Source organism: Sceloporus occidentalis, unplaced genomic scaffold (assembly GCF_023333645.1).
Source record: "Sceloporus occidentalis isolate IW3139 unplaced genomic scaffold, rSceOcc1.0.p SCAF_8, whole genome shotgun sequence".
In the NCBI taxonomy this organism is placed as follows: Eukaryota; Metazoa; Chordata; class Lepidosauria; order Squamata; family Phrynosomatidae; genus Sceloporus; species Sceloporus occidentalis.
This window is the reverse complement of record NW_028316988.1, coordinates 34,126,778-34,147,820: the sequence shown is the minus strand read 5'-3', so window position 1 is coordinate 34,147,820 and position 21,043 is coordinate 34,126,778. Positions and strand designations below refer to the sequence as shown.

The 21,043-nt window shown below is 45.3% G+C and overlaps 1 protein-coding gene across 4 annotated transcripts in view; it reads right to left on the bottom strand.

Moving 5' to 3' along the window:
* The window catches only part of PLS3 (plastin 3), a 43,490-nt gene that overhangs the window by 22,061 nt on the left and 386 nt on the right, over positions 1 to 21,043 (bottom strand). Inside the window, exon 1 of one of the 4 annotated variants that reach the window (XM_089536199.1) lies at positions 19,679 to 19,775. The exons of 1 other annotated variant lie outside the window; for it this stretch is intronic. The gene's annotated coding sequence lies outside the window, so the exon portion shown is untranslated. Of the gene's footprint in view, positions 1 to 3,490; positions 3,769 to 19,678; positions 19,776 to 21,043 lie in introns of those variants that run through there. 2 more of the 4 variants (XM_089536198.1, XM_089536201.1) reach the window with 2 other exon arrangements.

Below are 21,043 nucleotides of genomic sequence, written 5' to 3'. Positions count from 1 at the left end.
AACAGAGGCAGGCTTTAGATGGCAAAAAATTAGGAACAAGGCAGAAATATCCCAACAATACATTCTCTGGGGCTTCTGGGGGAAGAGAGAATTCCTGAATTGCCAGCAAAGACATTTATTTCTCTACCAAGAAAAAGGAAACACACCCACGCTGTCTGTCCAGCAAACTTGCAAGCTTGCTAATACCCAGAAGGACAATGCTTCTTCCAAAAATCTGCATGCTGCTTTCTCTCTGGAAAGTTCGTATTTGAAACCATCCCGTCTTAAAAGGGCAGAAAACCAAGAATTAAGAATGCAACAAAATGACCCATATGCAGCAGAATTAAATGGAAGAACGAACTGCATCCCTTTCCAAAGATAGAATCATAGAATAATAGAGTTGGAAGAGACCGCAAGGGCCATCCTGTCCAACCCCCTGCCATGCAGGAACTCTCAATCAGAGCATCTCCGACAGATAGCCATCCAGCCTCTGTTTGAAGACCTCCAAGGAGGGAGATTCCACTTTACTCCGAGGAAGGAGTGTGTTGCACTGTCGGACAGCCCTTACTGTCAGTTAGTTCCTCCTAATGTTGAGGTGGAATCTCTTTTCCTGCAGCTTGCATCCATTGCTCCGGGTCCTGTTCTCTGGAGCAGCAGAAAACAAGCTTGCTCCCTCCTCAATATGACACCCCTTCAAGTATTTAAACAGGGCTCTCATATCACCTCTTAACCTTCTCTTCTCCAGGCTAAATATCCCCAACTCCCTAAGTCGTTCCTCATAGGGCATTGTTTCCAGACCCTTCACCATTTCAGTTGCTCTCCTTTGGACACGCTCGTTTCTCAACGTCCTTTTTGAATTATGGGACCCAGAACTGGACACAATACTCCAGGTGGGGCCTGACCAAAGCAGAATAGAGTGGCACTATTACTTCCCTTGATCTAGATACTATACTTTTACTGATGCAGCCTAAAATCGCATTGGCCTTGCTAGCTGCCGCATCGCACTGTTGACTCATGTCCAACTTGTGGTCTACTTGGACTCCCAGATCCCTTTCAAACGTAAAAGTCTCATTCAGCCAGGTGTCCCCCATCCTATATCTGTGCATTTCATTTTTCCGCCCTAAGTGCAGATGCCAATGAGGTTTTGCTTGTTAAGTTTTCTCCTCTCGTGGGGAGTAACAGAGATAGGAATGTTATCCTTTCCAAAATAAAAATACAAAATCCCCAAATATTGGTGTTAATTGCTACTTGGAAGGGATGAGTTAATGAGTTGATGCTGCGCACTAGTTTAGGAGTAATGTGTTGCAAATATGTTGCTTTTTGGTCAAACTATTTTTTTAAAAAGGCAAACCTTTGAAATACTGTAGTCCCAAATCTCCAAAGTGATGGTTACATTCTGGAAGTAACAAATAGGACATGCTGCATGGAAGACTAGCAACATAGATATTTGCTTATCCTTTTATGCAAGAATAAATACTTTCATTCGTTTTCTTTCCAATGGGTGAAATCATGTGTCTTTTTGATTCATATGATTTTTGGCAACTTAAGGTTCTGTCCTCTTTCCCCTTTTTCACTGTGAACAAAAAGGTAAGATTGACAGAAATTGCCCATGTCCCATTTGCAGAGACCTTTGAAGGACTACAACTCCCAGAGTTCCTAGTGACCATGCCAACAGCTGGATTTGGGAAGCTGTAGTCCTTATGGACTTTCTTCCCCCGCCTCCACCTCCAAGCCCTGACTTTGCATTTTTGTTTTCCCGAATGTGCATCCTATTACTATCAGAACGAAAACAGCCAAAATAATAATAATAATAATGCTTTCAGCATTCCTGTCTCTTGGCACCGCATTGCTTCACTCCTGCTTCCAAATGTCTAGGACAGCCAATGCTACCCATAAGTCACGCTGTAGCTCTGCAAAATATTGATTTAGCACCCCACCCCTCCAGACGCGCACTCGCTCATGCGCACCAATGCTGCCCCAAAAGCATTCCTGGATAGTCTTTGCGAGATACTTGGAAGCCTCCTAAGCCTATCCTCCTCCTTATGCACAGTCCTGGTTATGCAAAAAGTGGAAGCAGCTCTGGAGGACTCACAAAGTGTATTCATTATTAGTGGGTCTCAGGACAAGTATTGCACAATGGTAGATATTGCAGTGCTTCACATTAACCTACTTAGGGGCTGTATGTACAGGTGGCAGGATGCCGCTCCTTTTTGTGCCAGATGGAGGCCGCGGCAACCACACGCTGGAGGGAGCTAAAGAATCCACAAAAAGCGGCATCTTCTTGCATCCTGGGAGGGGCATTATAGATGTGGCAGTGTGCCACGATGATGCCCCTTCTGTGCGGTGCCATTTGGGTGCTGTGCTGGAGGTGTGACATCATGGCGCACATCGTGTAGACTGACATGCGCCACAATGATGCCCTGCCGATGGCGGTAAGGCTTCGAGTGTGCGGATGCGTAGGCGCTTTTCACCAGTCTGTACAGGGCCTTAGTCTTCTTATACAAGACCCTCTAAAAATAATACTTTTATGGGTGGGGGAACATCAGGACTGCTGTTGGACAACTGGTGAACTTAAATTGCTTTTAATGGGAAACAAATCCCAACTGCAGACCTATTAGTTCAACAAAAGGTGTAATAATAATAATAATAATATATTTATTTATTTATATCCCACCTCTCCAATTAGATCGAGGCGGCTAACAACATTAAAAGAACGTTAAAGTACAATAAAACACAATATCTCACAAACCCACCCACCTACAATAAAGAAACACAGTACCCACACTACAGAAATAACCCAGTTTGACACCACTTTCAGTGTCACATGGAATCTTGGGAATTGTAGTTTGTTGTGGCACAGCGCTCTATTTGACAGAGAAGGCTCAATGTCTTACAAAACTACAGTCCCCAAAACCCCCAGCATTGAGCCAGGGCAGTTAAAGTGGGTCTAAACTGGATTATTTCTTATGCATGTTTTGGATACTGCAGAAATAATCCAATCTGACACCGTTTTAACTGCCATGGCTCAATACTGTGGACTCCTGAGAATTGTAATTCATTCTAGCACAGAGCTCTCTTTGACAGTGAAGGCTAAATGTCTCACAAAACTGCCATAAATCCATAGCACTGAGCCACAGCAGTTAAAGTGGATTCAAACTGGATTATTTTTACAATGTAGATGTAGCCTAACAGACTGTCATGGACCATCCTTTGCCTTTGCTTTTCTCTTTAGGATGGTCCATGACAGTCTGTTAGGCTGCATCCACACTGCAAAAATAAACCAGTCTGAATCCACTTTAGCCCCTTGGATTCCCCCCACTTTGTGTCCATAAATCCACATACCTTGCATTCCTCATTAAACCAGTCAATTTCACACACACCGGCAAACAAAAATGAAGAGGACGATGGGTTGAATATAAGAAGAGGAAGCCACACAAACTGTATCCAGGGGAGTTCCCTGCACCAAAACGTACCCAAATTCTCAATTTTGGACCCCTTTTGGCCTCCTTACCTTTCCCTGTCCGGATTTCAGGAGAGAGTAGACCTGTTTGCTCGCCTGTCCTGGCCACGATGTGGAACTTTTTTTGCTCCCACGCCCAGAAAGTTAAATCTGGAAGCCTAGCATTCCTGCGACAATTGTAATCCTAAAGCAAGCAAGTCACAACATTTCCTGCCAGCGAAAGGGATGGCGGCGCGCCGATAGAAGACGACGGAGGCCCAGCCATTTAAAGCCGCCCCCCCTACACACTTTGTCTAGAAACTTGCATTACACAGCAAAACTCCACCAGAAAAAAGCACTCCGCTGCCTGACGCAGATGGATCCCAGTTCCAGGGGTGTGGCGATGTCGGCTTTGCACACTGACGCTCAACGTGTGCATTAAAACAGAAGCGTTCAGCTATAATGAGGAGGCAGCTTAGCACCTCTGCATGCATTGCTCTGAAAGACTGGACCAAGAAATAAACTCAATACATCCAATATATGGCTTAAAATGATTTCTAAACAATGCACCAGGATGTTTTCTTTCATGCATCGGCCTTTGATGATGATGATGATGATGATGATTGTTATATTTATTTATATCCTGCCCTTCTCCAAAGACTTGGACTCAGGGTGGCTTACAACATTAAAAAACACCATACAGTTAGAAACATACAAAAACAATACGTTAAAATAGGATTTAAATGACCACAATCATTAACTGTAGGATCAGTACCCTAATAATCTGTGACTGATTGTTGATGAACTTGCCTCTGCTCCAGTTATTGTTAGTAACTGTTAATTATTTAATTTATGAATGGTTGTTTTAATCATTGATTGTTTAATTGCATTTTATTATTATTGATGGGAGGGTTAGGGAGGGGTAGGGTTGTAATGTTTTATATAATATTGTATTGATGTCGTGTTTTATTGTAAACCGCTTCGATCATTTGGAGGTGCGGGATATAAATAAATAAATAAAATAAATAAATAAATATTAATTAAAAGAAATTCAATGCTAAAATATCAAAAACAGTTGGCCCTCCGTTTTCACGGGGAATCTGTTCTGGCGCACAAAAATGGAGGCTTGCTCTTATTCAAGTCCCACTGGCTTGAATGCAGCGCACCACCGAGTGCATGGCAAATGCGCATGCATCACTGCAAACAGCGGAGGTCGCCCCTCCGCATATATTCAAGGGTGCAGATCAGAGATCTGCGCATTAGGAAGGGCAACTGCACTTTAAAAAGATAAAAATGCTTAAAATACATTATTCCCCTGCTCTGGAAAAGAGGCTGGTCTCCTTTTGTCTTGCCAATATTAAACATGCGCAGCTTGGGAGAGAGAAGCCTTTGCATTGTTTAAAAGTATCACAATTGACAAAAGAGATCCGGCATCGAGACACTTTTTGGCTGCACTTTATTTTTTCTTGCAAGGAAGAAGAAGAATAAAAAATTAATATCCCTCCATCAAGGAGGAAAGTGAGTCACCTCCTGACTGGTATTTCTTAGCCATGACCTAGAAATTTGGTTTCTGGAAGCTATTTTTCCAAGAGGTAGATATATGCCAAGGCTCTTTTGGAGGAGGGCTGTGAAGGCATGGGTATCAATCCTTACACAAACACATATTTCCTTACACAGCCAGCACAATGGGGATTTCCTAGACACTTCCCTCCATATAGTAGACAATCAACCACACATACAAAAAGCCGGTACACACTCCTTTTGACACCTCGCGGACTACACACTCCACAGTTGCACATTACAGACAAGCCATCCTCTCCAAAAAGGACCCCGTTCTCTATAGGTCTGTGTGCGGAAGAACCATGTGCCTTTTCAGACATTACTAAGAGTCCCGTGCAAGCATGCGAGTTTTCCTGTAGATAAAAATATCTCTGGGTAGGCAGCAACTTTTCCCTCTCAATGAGCAAATCACGCGTGACGGAGGAGTCCCATCATCCAGTCACCAGATCCATTGCCCCCTCCATTCAATACAATCACAAGGCTTCCGTTTTTATGACAGCAATGGGAAGGGTGTTTAACCCTTTCATTCCCCATTGATTTCACAACCCAAGACTTCCATCAGATTTTTGGGGGGGCTGTAATTTCCAGTAGAGCTAATAGTGGGAAATGCTGGGAACTGCAGTCCAGTCCAATATCTGGAGAGCCGCTTGATTCCCATCCATTTGACCCTTACTATGTAAAGCGCTGTGCAAACTTTACAGCACTCTATAACATGCATCTGCTTATCATGTTATAAAATCCATGAGCTTCACTACAGAGTCACCAAATGGGACCAAAATGAAGGCTGCAGGAGGATTTTGGACCTGACCCACCATTAACTTTAGGCACCTTCCAAAAAAGCATTTCAGACTTCTGCATATTTTGTTCTAGAACAAACACCTGTGAACTGATTTCGCCCAAGCTTTCACAAATGACCCTGAAATCCTGAGCATCTTCAGAAAGGTTTGCCTTTTACTTCAGTCTCGTATGATAAATTGTCATTTGGGGTCAATTTGGCATAACATTTGGTGCAAAACAAACGTTAAGTGCCACCGGTCAAACCTTGGCTTCACTAAAATCATAAGCAAAATTGTCAACATCATGAGCTGGTACCAGTGTCAAATAAAAGTTTAATGTGCCCAAAGATGTTTTTGTTCTTTGTAGTGCAATAGAGTAGCCCAGTTTCCTGAAATCCTCTGCTTAATATAGCCTCCAACTCCACAATGCCTAAATTGGCCCTTCTCTAGATAAAGAAATAATTACTCAGAGTACCTGGGATCCAAGCACCAGCAAGTAGCTTACTACACTGGGGTTCAGGTTTCTATGATGCAAAGATGAAGGAATGCCGCAGCCCTTCCTCGATACTGTCGGATCAGTAGCAATCTGGCTTGGAGCCCTGGAAGGGCTCAGAAGCGGAAACGCCAAGATCAGGATGTGCTGCAAAGTGCAAACCAGAAACAACAACAAAAACCCTATTTGGATATAACGCATCAGACTTTGTAAATGGCCAGGAAACAGCTTCCAAAACCTGCCACCAATAGCTACCTGCACAAGTAATGCCAAGAGAGAATGACACACAGGAAATTACATCAGGAAGATGCTTGCTACTCACTTCCCACATTATTTTCTCCAGACAAGGGGAGAAAGCAAGAAGAGGCTAAGTTTCACTGAGACACACCTTCTTCACTTTCCGGAGCATGGCTGGGCAAGCTTAGTTTCTTTGTCTAACTTGTAAACCAACTTACTCACTCTCTCCACCTGGAGACACCCAACTCCTTCTGCAGAAGTACTACAGAGTTTGGGAATGACAGCGGAGTACAACCTTCCCCACCCACAGCTCTGCACCGATCCTCCTCCTTGGTAGCTACCACCCCTGCGAATGGGGATGCTACTGGTACCTCTACTAAGGGGCTCTTCAGATTGGCCGTTAAGGATGGCCTGGGGGTGGAGTTGGGGCATTGTGTCCACATGACGCCCGCCCTTGCTCCGCCCCCAGGTGCCATGACATCGTGCGCTGTGCCACACAGCATCATGGCATTCCTCCAGCGCTGCCTTCGCATGACACTGTGCTGAAGGAGTGACGTATAGCTGCGGCAACGTAGCTACTGTGCCCTTTCCAGGGCACAAAAAGGAGCCACTTTTTGCAGATCCTTTTTGCGCCCTGGAAATGCCCGATTGGGGCTACGGTGTGTGATTGCCACAGCCACGATCCAGCAAAAATGGAGGCGCCTGCAGGCCGCCCCTTAGGGGTAGTCTGAAGAACCCCTAAGTCAAGAGGACTGCAATGCTCTAGGGCTGTGATTCCCAAACTCTCTTCAGGTGTTTTGGACTTCACTTTCCCAGAAGCCTCAGCCAACTTGGTTAATGGTCAGGGATGCTGGGAGCTTAAGTCCAAAACATCTGGAAGATGAGAGTTGGGAACCATTACTCTAGGGCAGTGATGGCGAACCTTTTAGAGACCGAGTGCCCAAACTCAAATGCGTTCCTTCACCGGGTGTTACCTGGTGTGAGGAGCTGGGACTTCCAGGGGCAGGACTTCTGAAGGCCTGGGAGGGTAGGAAAAGAGTAGGAATAGTCACACAGCTGCTCCTACTCTTCCCCTGCCCTCTTATCTCTCTGTGCGCCCTCAGAAATGGCTTTGTGTGCCACAGAGGCTTTGCGTGCTGTGGGAGCGGCAACGAATTTCAACAACAAACGGCCACTAACCAAGGCTTTCCAAGGCTGAATCTGCACTGCAGAAATAATCCAGCTTGACACCACTTTAACTTCATTCTTCTGTGAAACATTTAGCCTTCTCTAACAGAAAGCTCTGATGCCACAGCAATCCTAGGATTCCAGAGCATTGAGCCATGGCAGTTCAAATGGTATGAAACTGGATTATTTCTGCAGTGTGGACGCAGCCCCAAAGAAGAGAAGTCCGTATTTGGGGTCAGTGGGTGCATCCAGCTTCAGGGCTGCACTTTTGCCCATCTCTAGGTTGGGATGAGTTTCCATCCTTTTTGCAAAAGAGATGCATTTGCTCTTCTGCTTGGGGCAACGGCAGAAGAGACAGTGGCCCATAAAGTGCCCGCCTGGCAAGCTGGCAGCGGATGTATATTTGGCTTTCATTATGAGGAATTTTCTTGTCTTTAGCTCTCCTCCGTAGGCTCAGCCAGAGTTCTGAGACACAGTAAAGCCAGCGACTCAGAGCTAAATTTAAAACATGCCTCCCTCTTTGTTCGGCTTGTCAGCATCAGGAAATGAATGGGTAGAAAGAGCTTATTAGAGGCTCCGAGAGAGACATTTGTCTGCACTGCGCTCGGATTGTGCATCTCGCCTACAATTCTGTATTTCTGTGTCAGTAAGACCAAACCAAACCCAGAGAGAGAAGAGAAAGCACAGTCTTAAACATTGTATTACAGGGTTTTTAAGGTTGTTGGCGCTTCTCCTCCATTGTTTCAGCAATAAATAGAACTATGACTGTAGCTTTTTAACTGTTGCAAGCCATCCCGAATCCCAGACTGGAAAAATAACAACAAGAACAACAGCAGCAAATACTCACAACAGGAGAAAAATGAGAGAGGGGTGGGGAAGAAATTAATTTAGATTGCAATATCCATGTGCCAAGTTTGTGTTACTTGAATCTATACAAGACCTGTATAAGCATGGATCTACCAGTTCCTTCCTCTGAAATATAGCCTAAAACATCCAATTCTAACTCTTGGATGGGCAAATGAACTTAACATGTGGAAATAAGAAACTGAGCAAAACTGAACTTGACAGAATCTATCCATTTGTATGCAGAGGAAAGAACAAAAACAGAGGTTAGATCACTGGTATCTTTGCATGCAAATTGTAGAAGTCGCTGCCCTCACTTATCTGCCTTGTCCATAATTTGTTGAAAATGTCATCTGAGAAGACATCTACTAGAGAAAAAGGACATTTATTGGGCCAACCAAATGCAAAAAAATACATGTCGCAAGCTTTCCTTTGGGTGGGATTAGTCTCCCCCTCCCTGCCAAAAATTTACACTTGTCCCTCCATCTTTGATAGGTTTAGGAGCACAAGACCCCTATGAATATGGAAAAAACGCAAATAACAAAAACACCATGCTTTTACCTGATAGGACATCTCTCTAGGAGGTCCTCCAGGGCAACTCTGTGGTCAACGGGCGGTGGAGCTACAAATGCCTACTGGAGTGTTCTCTCTAGGAATCTCTAGGCCTTTCAGTGCAACGTTTAGTTAAAGCTGACCACAGAGTTGCACTGGAGGACCTAGATATTCCTAGAGAGAACATATTAATCAAAGCTGTGAATAATAAAATCCGCAAATATCAAAGCCGCAAATATGGAGGGATGAATGTATACCACTTCCCAGCGCCAGATTGGCAAATATGTAGGTGAAGAGTCAGAGGTTTCACATCTCCGCAAGGATCTGGAAGGGAATGAGTGGGATGGCAGGAACCAGTATTACCTTGCTAAGCAGAAAAGCAGATGACGATAACCGTCTCAGGAAGAGAAGCGGATCACCTCCAGGGATGGTGGCTATTGTCTCTGGATGAGTCAGGACGGTTGCCGCAAGGGGGGTAGTTGTGCAACTTTGCAGGAGGAAAAGTTGGGAAACCGCATGACCGGAAGCATGTTTCCATAACAGGCCAGCAAGGTGGCTGTGTTCAAGTGTTTACCTTTGCAAGAGGCCGCCTGCCTGAGCAACAGAGCTGCCACTTATTTGCCGGAGTATGTGCCTTTTCAAAACAGAATCTCAAGAATGCAACAAAACAAAGGAGGCAAATAAAAGTTAAACCTCTCCAATGTGAGTGGCATAGTAACATCTTTTGGACCATAACAAACTCAGTAGACTCATAGGTACAGAATGCAAGGACATCGCCGTGTTCGTCGGGAGCATCGGCATGCAAAGGGGTTTTGCAACATCTTTGAGAGGTTCGTAGACATGGGCTGCATCCGCACTGGAGAAATAACCCAGGTTGACAGCACTTTACCTGCTATGGCTCCATGTTGTGGAATTATGCAGACAGTAGTTTTGTGAAATACTAAGCCTTTCCTGTGGTGCCGCAACAAACTACATATCCCAGAATTCCATATCATTGAGCCATGGCAGTTAAAGCAGTGTCAAACTGGAATATTTCTGCAATGCAGATGCAGAAGCCGTAATAGTCTACTTCCTCAGATGCATGCAGTGAATTTAAGCATGCAAGTAAAAAAACAAATTGTTTAAGTTAATAATTACTTTTTCTTTTTTCCTTTTCAATAAAAAGATTAAAAGGAGGGAAATAGGCTTCTGTGTGCTCAGAACCTATTTCTTCCCTATCCCTATGGGTAGCTCAGAAGAAATCAAAGGGAGGGTTAATTGTAGGAAAATCTCCCTCCAAATGGAGAGACCAGCCCCAAAGGTTGGGGAAAGAGCTTGGAAAGAAGCAACATAGAATTATTGCACGGTTGCACCCCCCCAAACGAAAACAATGTACTAAATGGAGGCCATCCAACCATAATCCTTGCCTTTGTTTGAGATCTGCCTGCAAGATCCAATTCCTCCTTTCCCCCCAGGATTGAAACCAAACCCCTCTGTTCTGGCAGCATTCAGTGAACCTTGCATTAACAGATGCTGAGGACCCACTGATCTCAAGAGGAAAAGCTAATAATGTTTTCCTAGCTTCCTAGAGGCTTCTGCATTGCCAATATGTGTGTGTGTCTGTGTCTTCAAGTCGCCTGTCATGGCGACCTCATAGGTTTTGTAGGGTCTTCTTAGGCAAGGAATACCCAGAGGTGGATTTGCCAGTTCCTTCCTCTGAAATAGAGCCTACAGTGGCTGGTATTCTTTGGTATGTTAAGTACCAACCAGGGCTGAGCCTGCTTAGCTTCCAAAATCAGACAGGATCTGGTGCCTTTAGAGTAGTGGTTCCCAAACTTTGGTTCTCCAGATGTTTTGGACTTCAGTTCCCAGAATTCCTGTTGGCTAAGTCAGCTGGGACTTCTGGGATTTACGGTATTAAAGCCAGGTGCTGTAGGCTATGCTTCGGAGAAAGTAACCAGAGTGGTGTAGTGGTTTGAGTGTTGGACTATGACAGTGGTGGCGAACCTATGGTACGTGTGCCAGAGGTGGCACTCAGAGCCCTCTCTGTGGGCACGCGCACCATCATCCCAAGACAGAGTTCGCCAGAGTTTGTCACTAGAAAGTCAGAGGGATGCAGCACTTTGCAATAAATAAGTGGGTTTTGGGTTGTTTGGGCACTCAGTCTCGAAAAGGTTCACCATCACTGGACTATGACTCTGGAGACCAGGGTTCGAATCCCGATTCAGCCAAAGAAACCCACTGGGTGACCTTGGTTAAGTCACACTCTCAGACTCAAGGGAAGGCAATGAACAGATCTTGCCAAGAAAAACCTAGGATAGATTCACTTTAGGGTTGCCATAAGTTGGAAATGACTTGAAAGCATACAGCAACAACAACAATCTCTGTGTATTTCTTGCCTAAGAAACCCCAATGTAATTCATGGGGCTGCCATCAGTCGACAAGAGACCTGAAAGACCCTACAGAAAGAAAATACTGAACTAGCCAGTCTTTGGGTTTAATGCAGCCAGACTCTTTGACAACGCATTGTAGTTTCACCCTTGCACATGTTGGTGACTCACAGGAAAAGTGCTTACAACCCACTTTGGAATTCCTTTTTTTAAATTGAAACAATTCCTAAATAATGGCCTGGTTGCAAGTCCCACTTCCCCTTGAGATAAAGGGAGAGAAAAGAGAGAGATCGAAATGAAGGTCTAGGAAAGAAAAGAGTGGAGTTACCTGGCATGGAAAGATGCAGAGACAGCTAATGTTTAACTGGCCTCCTTGAATAATCTCAGCCCCAAAGCTGCTGGCATTCTTCAGAGCCTTGAGCTCCAGACTCCTCTGCTGCCGATATGGGAACCCAGAGTAAACAGCTACTGACTTTACAGGAAAAGGATTTGGGTGGCTGTGTTGTTTTTGCATTATCCCCATCTTGGGTGTGCCTCAGACTCCAGCGAGGCCAAAATAACCATTACGTTCCAAAAAGACTTGATGTCTGGCGACCTTTATTTATAGATTCCCCATCTTTGGTTTATTTAGGGAAAGTGACCTCACTTCTATGGGGTTTTTAAAATACAATAACATCTGCAGAACCGGCAGGGAGGAAAATCCATTCAACCTCTGGTATTTGCTGGCTGCGGGAAGGTGGGCAGCGCGGACCGCGCAGGAGGAGCAAGTTATTCTTTGCTTTGGAAACTGTACTTTTCCCTTTGAGTTCTTCCTTTCTTTAAAAAGAATGGCAACCCAGTCCTTGCCTATGAAGTCGGTCCCATTTAAAGCATAACCAAGCCCCTGCTGCAAAAGATAAATCCCTATTTAAATCAGGGCCAAAACACCTGGAGGACCAAAGTTTGGGAACCAGTGGATCAGAGCAAAACCAAGTAAAAGGACCTTTTGCAAAGTGGCGAGTCGTTGGCTGTTCTTCCCTTTCCTATCCAAATATCTATACAAATGACTAATGTAGGTTGTGTTTGAAGCAAAGACAGAAGTTGCATCTACACTGCAGAATTAATACAGTTTGACACTGGTTTAACTGCCATGGCTCCATCTGTAGTTTGTTGCGGCACCAGAGCTATGGAAAGAAAAGCTATGACTACCTGAAACCTATCCCTGAGGAGGAAAGGAAGACAGAAGCAGAGGAGAAAAAGAAGTGTGAGGAAACAGAACCAATTGCAGAAGTCAATGAAGATGCAATAATGAAATGAACCTGCACAGGTTCATCTTCTTCACTTTTAATATCCAGTGTTTGAAACACTGAAGTATAATCCTGTCAAACATATTTACACCAATAAACATTAGCAACACAGAAAGATGCTTCGTTTGGAGATCCAGGATGTCTCTGGAGAGGCCCAATGTTGGCTGGCCCAATAAAGCCATCACTGTTTTGTGGATTTTGGGGTGTACAGGTTCAGTTTGTGATCCCACTTTGCAACACCCGTGGACAGTGTTCAGCATCACGTAGATATATGCATCCACACCCAGAGTACAATATCCAAGCTGGCCGCCACCATTTAACCAGATCAGACTGATGCACATTTTCCTTGTCTTGGTTGGAGATATCTGCGCAGCAGCAAAAAATGCAAATGCAATTGCCCCTGTGCATTCAAGAATTGCATCTCAGCCTCCAGAAATGGAAAGGTTGGGGAACGATGAGCTGATGCCAAACCGACAGAGATGCAATTCTCATTTAATAAAAGCAGTCCTGGAGCAAAAGACACTTAAATGCACTCTTTGCTCTATCTGATTAGGCTTCAACTCAGAGCGAGTAGAATCAATATCCATCATGAACGTCTCCATTTAAAAACCTACCCACTCTCTTTCCTTAGGTCTCATACTTAACTTAACCACACAAATATATTATTATTACTACTACTACTACTACTACTACAACTATAGCAACTTGACACCACTTTAAATGCCATGCTACAGGGGATTTATAGTTTGGAGCCGTCTGGCAGAGGATTTCCAATACTTCAAACTACAAATCCCAACTATGGCTTGATGGGTTTCTTTTTAATCTGCATTTGTTTTAATCTGTACCTGTTTGGATTTTCTAAGATGCCTCCGGTCCCAGTTTTAGGGGAAGGGGAAGGGAAATAAAGGATATAAATTATGTAAGTAGATACTTGCTAAGAAACCCCCATGATAAGTTTGCCTCAGGATCACCAAAAGTTGAAAACTGCTCGAATGCAAAACAACACAACAACAATTGTTTTGTCCACTAGGATCCCAGTAATAATGTATGAGATATTTAGGCTTTTTGAAGATGGAACCATGCATGAATCAGATTTTATTGCAGACTTTTAAGGTGCTATCTAAGGTGCTCCCAATTGCATTTAAGTGCTCCATTGGGCTTTCAAAGGGGAAACAGCTTATATATATATATAGTGATCAGTTGATCATCTGTGGCCTTTTAGAGGTGTCTCAGGAAAGTGTATTTGAAGATGTGGAGACTCTCAACATGCAAAACAAGTGCTCTTGATGGATTAAATGAAAATGGCACCTCCTTCCTATGCGCTGGGTTTCCAAAGTCCTGTGGCATTTGGAGTTACTAATTTAGAGACGGGGTGCCTTCCAAAAAATAAAAATCAATCATTTAACAAATGCCATTTGCCAAGATTGTGTAGAGGGAATGCAAGTCAGCATATGCTAACTGTGTGGCATGTGTTGTTGCTTTTGACACCTGCTTATCACAAGGCAGCTGCCGGCAACGTTTGACGGGGAAAGGAGGGGGAACGAACGGAGAGAACGCCTTTGAACATTTGTTGGAAAAGAGGCAGATGAAAAGCCTGCCTCTGATACATCATTAAGTCAACAAGCTAAGCATCCCATCCGACAGAGTCACAAACATCCGAAGCATATGGCAGAACAACTGCTGTGCAAAACCAGCCCCCTTCTCTCCTCTGTGAATTCAAAAACCTGGGGGGATTCCACAGAGACAGGTGCCTTGCAAAAGCCATCGCCTGCAAATTGTTGTTTTGGCATGCACCCCTTCCCAACAACATCATTGCTGTTGCCATGCACCTTCAAGTCTTTCTGACATATGGCAACCATATCACAGTGTTTTCTTGGCAAGATGTGTTCTGAGGGAGTTTGCCTTTGCCTTCCTGAGGCTGAGAGAGTGTGACTTGCCCAATGTCAGCCATTGGGTTTCCATGGCTGAGCATTGACTCAAACCCTGGTCTCCAGAGTCGTAGTCCAATGCTCAAACCACTACATCATGCTGCCTCTCAACAACATTATACATCCTACAAAGGGTGTTTTAATATTTTTGGAGACTGCTCCCAACCCAAAAAATCTGGGGATGCCAAAACTCTGGAGTGGGTCAATTAACACTTTCCATACTAACCCACAGCAGCTCTCTCTGGATAGGATTCAAAGACATAGCTTTCTTAGTCTGGAAAATCACTCTGCAAAGGGATCTTGCAGCACCTTTGAGGCTAAGAAAGAAAGAAGTTGGGAGCATGAGTTTTCCTAGACTCGAACCTACCTATAAGATGCACCTGAGGAAGTGGGTTCAAGTCTAGGACAGCTCATGCTCCCAACTTCTTTCTCTGGGTTGGTCTCAAAGGTGCTTCTGCAAGATCCCCTTTGCCCATTAGTTTCATCCGCAGTCTGCCCAGCTGTTCCTGGCATTAAACATTTCCCCCTTTTCCAGTTCCTGGCAGCTGCAATTGCTTTTAGACCTAGCAGATGGATCATGTCAGTGCGGACAGGTAGGGAGGCTGAGAGAGACAGAGCACAACCTCCTCCTTCCTGGCAAAGGAAATTAAATGCTCAGCTGAACCAACAACTAAAGCGTATCCAAAATGGGAACTTTGGCACATGCATATCTATCTATCTATCTATCTATCTATCTATCTATCTATCTATCTATCATCATATTCAGAGGAGGAGAGAGATTCTGCTGGCACACAGCCTGGCAGCTATCTGACTCCAGTCTGAGACCCAAAGAAGACAAACCAGCAACTCTGCAATCCCACTGCACCGGGGCAAACTGGGAATGACAGTTACAACTGGGGATGCCAAATGGTTCCAGTGCTAAGAGATGTAGACTGTGCTATAAGGAGAAATGATGCACCAGTCTTGCTCAGACATATAGGGCGATATGGGCATAGAAGCAATAGGATTATGGAAACTGGAAGGGAACCCTAAGGGTCATCTAACCCAACCCACTGCAATGGGTCTATTCTTTGTGAAAAGGAGGTTTTCCAAACCCAAAGCCTTCCAGATGCTTTAGACTGCAACTCCTATTGTCCCCTGTGAGTTTGGCCAGCCTTGTACCATGTTGGAGAAGGCAGGTCTAAAGTTGTGTGTGTAGGCATATGTGTAAAACTGGTGTGTGTACAACTGGTTGGCTACTCTGTGTGTGTCTTCAAGTTGCCTGTTGATTCATGGAAACCCCATGACAGTGGCTTGGATTATGACTCTGGAGACCAGGGTTCGAATCCTGGCTCAGCCACGGAAACCTTGGTAAAGTCACATTCTCTCAGCCTCAGAGAACGGCAAACCCCCCTCTGAAGAAACTAGCCAAGAAAAGCCCATACCAGATTCGTATCAGGGTCACCATAAATCGGAAATGACTTTGAAGGCACACAACAAAACAAGCATTATCAAAACATAACACTAGGGGGCAATATTGAACCAACGGCGATGAAACCCCCCTTTTGTAAAGAATTAGCAAAACAAACTTCATGAAAAGGGAACCAATCCCAGAACTGCACAGCATTGAGCCCATGGCAGTTAAAGTGGTGTCAAACTGAACTATTTCCGCAGTGCAGATTAAGACCAGAGATAAGACTGTAACAGGATCCGAAAGAAGAGGCCAGTCATGACCCTGCCTCTGTCTCTCTCTTCATAGCCATTTCTTTGTACCCAGGAGACCCAGTGCTCCCAAACAATGCTTCCTTCATGAAGCCAACATCTGAAATGACTTGCTGCATTTAATAGTCTCTATCTGCAGGGAGGGAAAAGGCTAAAAAATAAAATAGAAGAGGAAGCACGGTTTGGGTTGTGCTCCAGCATTCCTCTGGGATTATGCAACAACTGCGGTTTGCTGTTGTTAACACAGCAGACCCTATGCTTATCAGGGCTGCAAAGGAGGAACAAGGGGACCTCCAGGTGCTGGGGGACTGCAACTCCCATCATCCCCCACGACAGGTTGTGCCGGCTAGCGCAGATGGGAGTTGTAGTCCAACATCTGGAGAGACTCACATTCCTCACTGCTGCTTTGGCCCGGCAGGATGAAATATCCGGAAGGAGAATAAACAGCGGAGCTTCCAAAAACCAAACAGAGATAACCATTTTCTCTGGGGATTTTCACTGCTCACCAAAGGGAAATGTTTCATATGTGTGTACATATATATGTGTGTGTGTTAGTGTGTGAGTGTATATATATGGTGTCTCTGGTATTGTGTATGTGTGTGTATACTGTATATGTGTGTGTTATATGGTATATAAGTGTGTGTGTATATATATGGTGTGTGTATATATGATAAATACAACAGATGATAGATGCTATAGTTTCTTTATGTATACCTTGCATAAGTCACACTTTCTCAGTCTCAAAAGGTGGCAATAGTAAACTTTGGTCCATCCAGATGTTTTGGACTTCCAGAATTCCTGCCTGTTGACCAAGTTGGCTGGGACTTCTGCGAGTTGAGGTTCAAAACCCCTGGAAGACTAAGGTTTGGGAACCACTGCTTTAGTCCTTCCGAGGAATCCAAGGCATATAAAGTGGTGAGATTCGTGAAACGCCGTCTAATCCAAGCGTCCCACAGTCAGTGCAGAAGACCAACAAGTGAAGCAGTCCTGAAAGGTGGCCATCCAATTTTTAGGTAAGCCTCCAAGAAAGGGAGAGCCCACCACTTTCTCACGCAAGCAATGAGCTCTTCTTGCTAATGTTTAGCTGGAAGTCCCCTTTCTTGTAATTTGAATCCAGGGGTTGGGGTCCCACCCTCCGAAGCAGGAGGAAAGAGGCGCGCTCTCCATCTTTCCCATGACAGCCTGGGACTTCTCCTTTTCCAAAGTTTGGTAACCTGAACTAGCAAAGGAAGCATCAAAGCCTGCGCCAGCCTAGGCCTGGGTGGTCTGCACCGGGCCTCCCACCGTCACAGGGTCATTTTATTTTTTACCTAAATGCTTTGCTTTCTCCGGATCTGCCTTTGGTTGAGAAAGAAGAAAAGAGCTTTAACACATGCAGACAGGTGGACTTCTTCCATCTCTGCACAGATACTGACGCGGAAAACCAAGCAGAAACCAAGGAGAGCTGGCCCTCCACATTTGCACCTTTGACTTTTGCAGATTCGAATGTTTGCGGGTTTTCATTAATATGTTCTCTCTAGGAATCTCTAGGCCTGTGAAGTCAAAGGCTTTTCATGGGCGGCATCCATAGTTTTTTGTGGGTTTTCAGGCTATATGGCCATGTTTGAGAAGAGTTTATTCCTGACGTTTTGCCAGCTTTGGTATCTTCAGAGCATCTTCAGGCATCTTCCATGTAGTCCAGCTTTCTCTGAAGATGCCAAAGCCACAGATGCTGGCGAAACATCAGGAATAAACTCTTCTTGAATGTGGACACAGAGACCAAAACCCCCACAAAAGAACTGATCTCTAAGTCCTCCAGCGAAACGCTGCCAGAAGTTGACCATTGAGTTGTGCTGGAGGACCTAGAAGTTTCTAGAGAAAACACTCCTGTAGGCATTTGTAGGCCCCCCAGCATAGGAGACCGGGGTTCGAATCCCGGCTCGGCCATGGAAACCCATTGGGAAACCTTGGGCAAATCACACTCTCTCAGCCTCAGGGGAAGGCAATGACAACCCCTCCCTGAACAAATCTTGCCAAGAAACTCCATAATATGTTCACTTTAGGGTTGCCATAGGTTGGAAACAATTTGAAGGCACACAGCACACATACACACACCAACCATTTGGTGGTCTTGGACAAGTCACACTCTCTCGGCCTCGGAGGAAGGCAATGGGGACACATGCCCTCGGAAGAAATCTTGTCAAGAAAACCCTGTGATCGGTTTGCCTTAAGGTCACAATGAGTCGGAAACAATTTAAAGACTCACAACAACAACAGACCTAGCAGCCAGACATTTAAAACGCACAACATCCCACTGCCTTGCAATGCATGCAAATGGAGGAATGGGTACCAGAAGCTACCCTTCAGCATGCAAACCTCCTTCTCCTGCCTGGAATAATCTTGCGCCACCACCGCATGTTGTGGGGAGGATGGCTGGACGACCGGAAACGGCAACAACGGCTGAGTCATGGAGCGCCTGCCCACCTCACTGGAGCATGCAACAAACCCTGAGATTTTCATCAAACCACCATGCTCACAATGCTCAGAGGCAATGCCAACTGGGCACAAGCTGCAGACCCCAGGATGGTTACCATGACCAACTTTATTTAGATCCCATTTTTCTTTCCCCCAAAATATGGGACTTAGAAACAAATCAGTTCAAATGTACAACAAGTCTGTCCTCTGCATCCACAAATGTACTAAAGATCATCCCTCTGCATCCACAGCTTTTTATCCACAGATCCAAGCATCCATGGTTTGAAAATATCCCAATGATTTTACTACAGCATTGTATTGGGACCCAGAACCAAACCCCAACAGATACCAAGGGCCCAGTGTACATGAAAGAACAACAGACAACTAGTCGTCCGTGGGATTTTGTGTGCCTGGTTTACTTTCTGTGTGTCTACCTCCCTTGCAAAAAAGGCATCAACTATTTTGTCCTGAATAGATTCAGAGGATCTTAGGTCTACGTTTTGTGTGCCTATCCTCCTTGTGTTGCATTGCATCTCAAAAAAGGCACCAACTATTTTGTGCTGAGTAAATGCGGAAGATCCCAGGTTTACTTTCTGTGTGTCTACCTCCCTTGCATTGCATTGCATTGCAAAAAAGGCATCAACTATTTTGTGCTGAGTAAATGCAGAGGACCCTAGATGCACATTTTGTGTGTCTACCCTCCTTGCATTGCATTGCATTGCAAAAAAGGAATCAAGTATTTTGTGCTGAGTAAATGCAGAGGATCCCAGGTCTCCTTTTTGCGTGTCTATCCGCCTTGCATTGCATTGCCACAGCACCGGGGAACCCTCACCTACCTCCTGTTGGACACTAGTCCAGTAACTTTCCATCCCCCTGGGATAAGGTGCAACTGACCTTCTGGCAAGATCTATGGGGCAAGGGACGTTGTGCTAAAGTAGCCTCCGGCTCCTCTTTGGCTTCTTGCACGGGCTTGACGGAGCTTCTACAAAAAGGGAGACGCCCAGGCGCATTTGCACGATGCACACAGGGTGGGGCAGAGGCACATGAGCAAGAGAGACAGGCCCCTGGCACACTCCAGAAAGATCTTCCTCCCGATAAAAAGACACTCACAGCTCTCTAAAGGGGTATACAAAGGCACACTCAGAACTGTGGCACATGCACAATGTTCACACCTTGTATCCATTGGCGCACTTTGAACACGAGGGCTGGGTCTGCACACTTTTTGCACACAAGTGGAAACACTGTGTGTGTGGGGGGTTTCCCTGCTGCAAAGACGTGTGCTATGCTTAGGAAATGCGTGAATAGTCACCCAGTTTGGCACCGATTTAACTCTTTCTGGCTCATGGCTATGGAATTCTGGGAGTTGGGGTTTGACCTTGGCTCAAGGCTATGGAATTCTGGGAGATGGAGTATGTTGTGGGGTCCAGAGCGGAGCTGTGCTCCGCTCTGGGCCCACAACAAACTCCAACTCCCAGAATTCCATAGCCTTGAGCCAGAAAGAGTTAAAAGCGGTGCCAAACTGGGTTATTTCTCCAGTGTGGATGCAGCCTAAGGAAGCATGAAACGTAAAGCATGGAAAATAGCCTTCTGGGGGGATGACAGCTCCCAGAATCCCCCAGCTGTAGCATGGTCCCTGGGAATTTTGGGAACTTTCCCAGGCTCTGAGAAGCAGTTTGTCTTGCATCTTTTGCAGACCTTTTGCAACCCTGGCCTTGTCCCTTGCTGAGCCAAATGCTATGGGCATGGCTTAAGGCCATGCTGCAATGAGATGTGGCAGCATGGAGGAGGCCAGAGGGCCAAAGGGTTTAGATCCAGCCTTCAGGGCTCCTCTGGCCACTGAGCATCCCCCCAGTTTTTAGGTCTACTTTTGCCAACTTTTTGGAGATGGCTGCAAAGAGGATTCCCAAAAGGGAAGGAGGGAGAGAAGATGAGAGGGAATGGAGGGAGAGAAAGAGGGGCTGAGGAGTGAGAAAGAGGGAATGAGGGGGAAAGGGGGGATGAGAGGGAATGAGGGGAAAGGGAATGAGAGGAGAGAATGAGGAAATGAGAATGAGGGATGAAAGAGGGAATGAGAGGCAAAAGGGGGGATGAGTGGAGAAAGAAGGAATGAAAGAGCAAGAGGGGGAGAGAGGGAATGAGAGAAAGAATGAGGGAGTCAGAGGGAATGAGGGAGAGAGAAAGGGAATGAGAGGAGAGAATGAGAAATGAAAGAGGTCATGAGGGGGACTGAAGGGGTGAGAGGGGATGGACGAAGGGGGA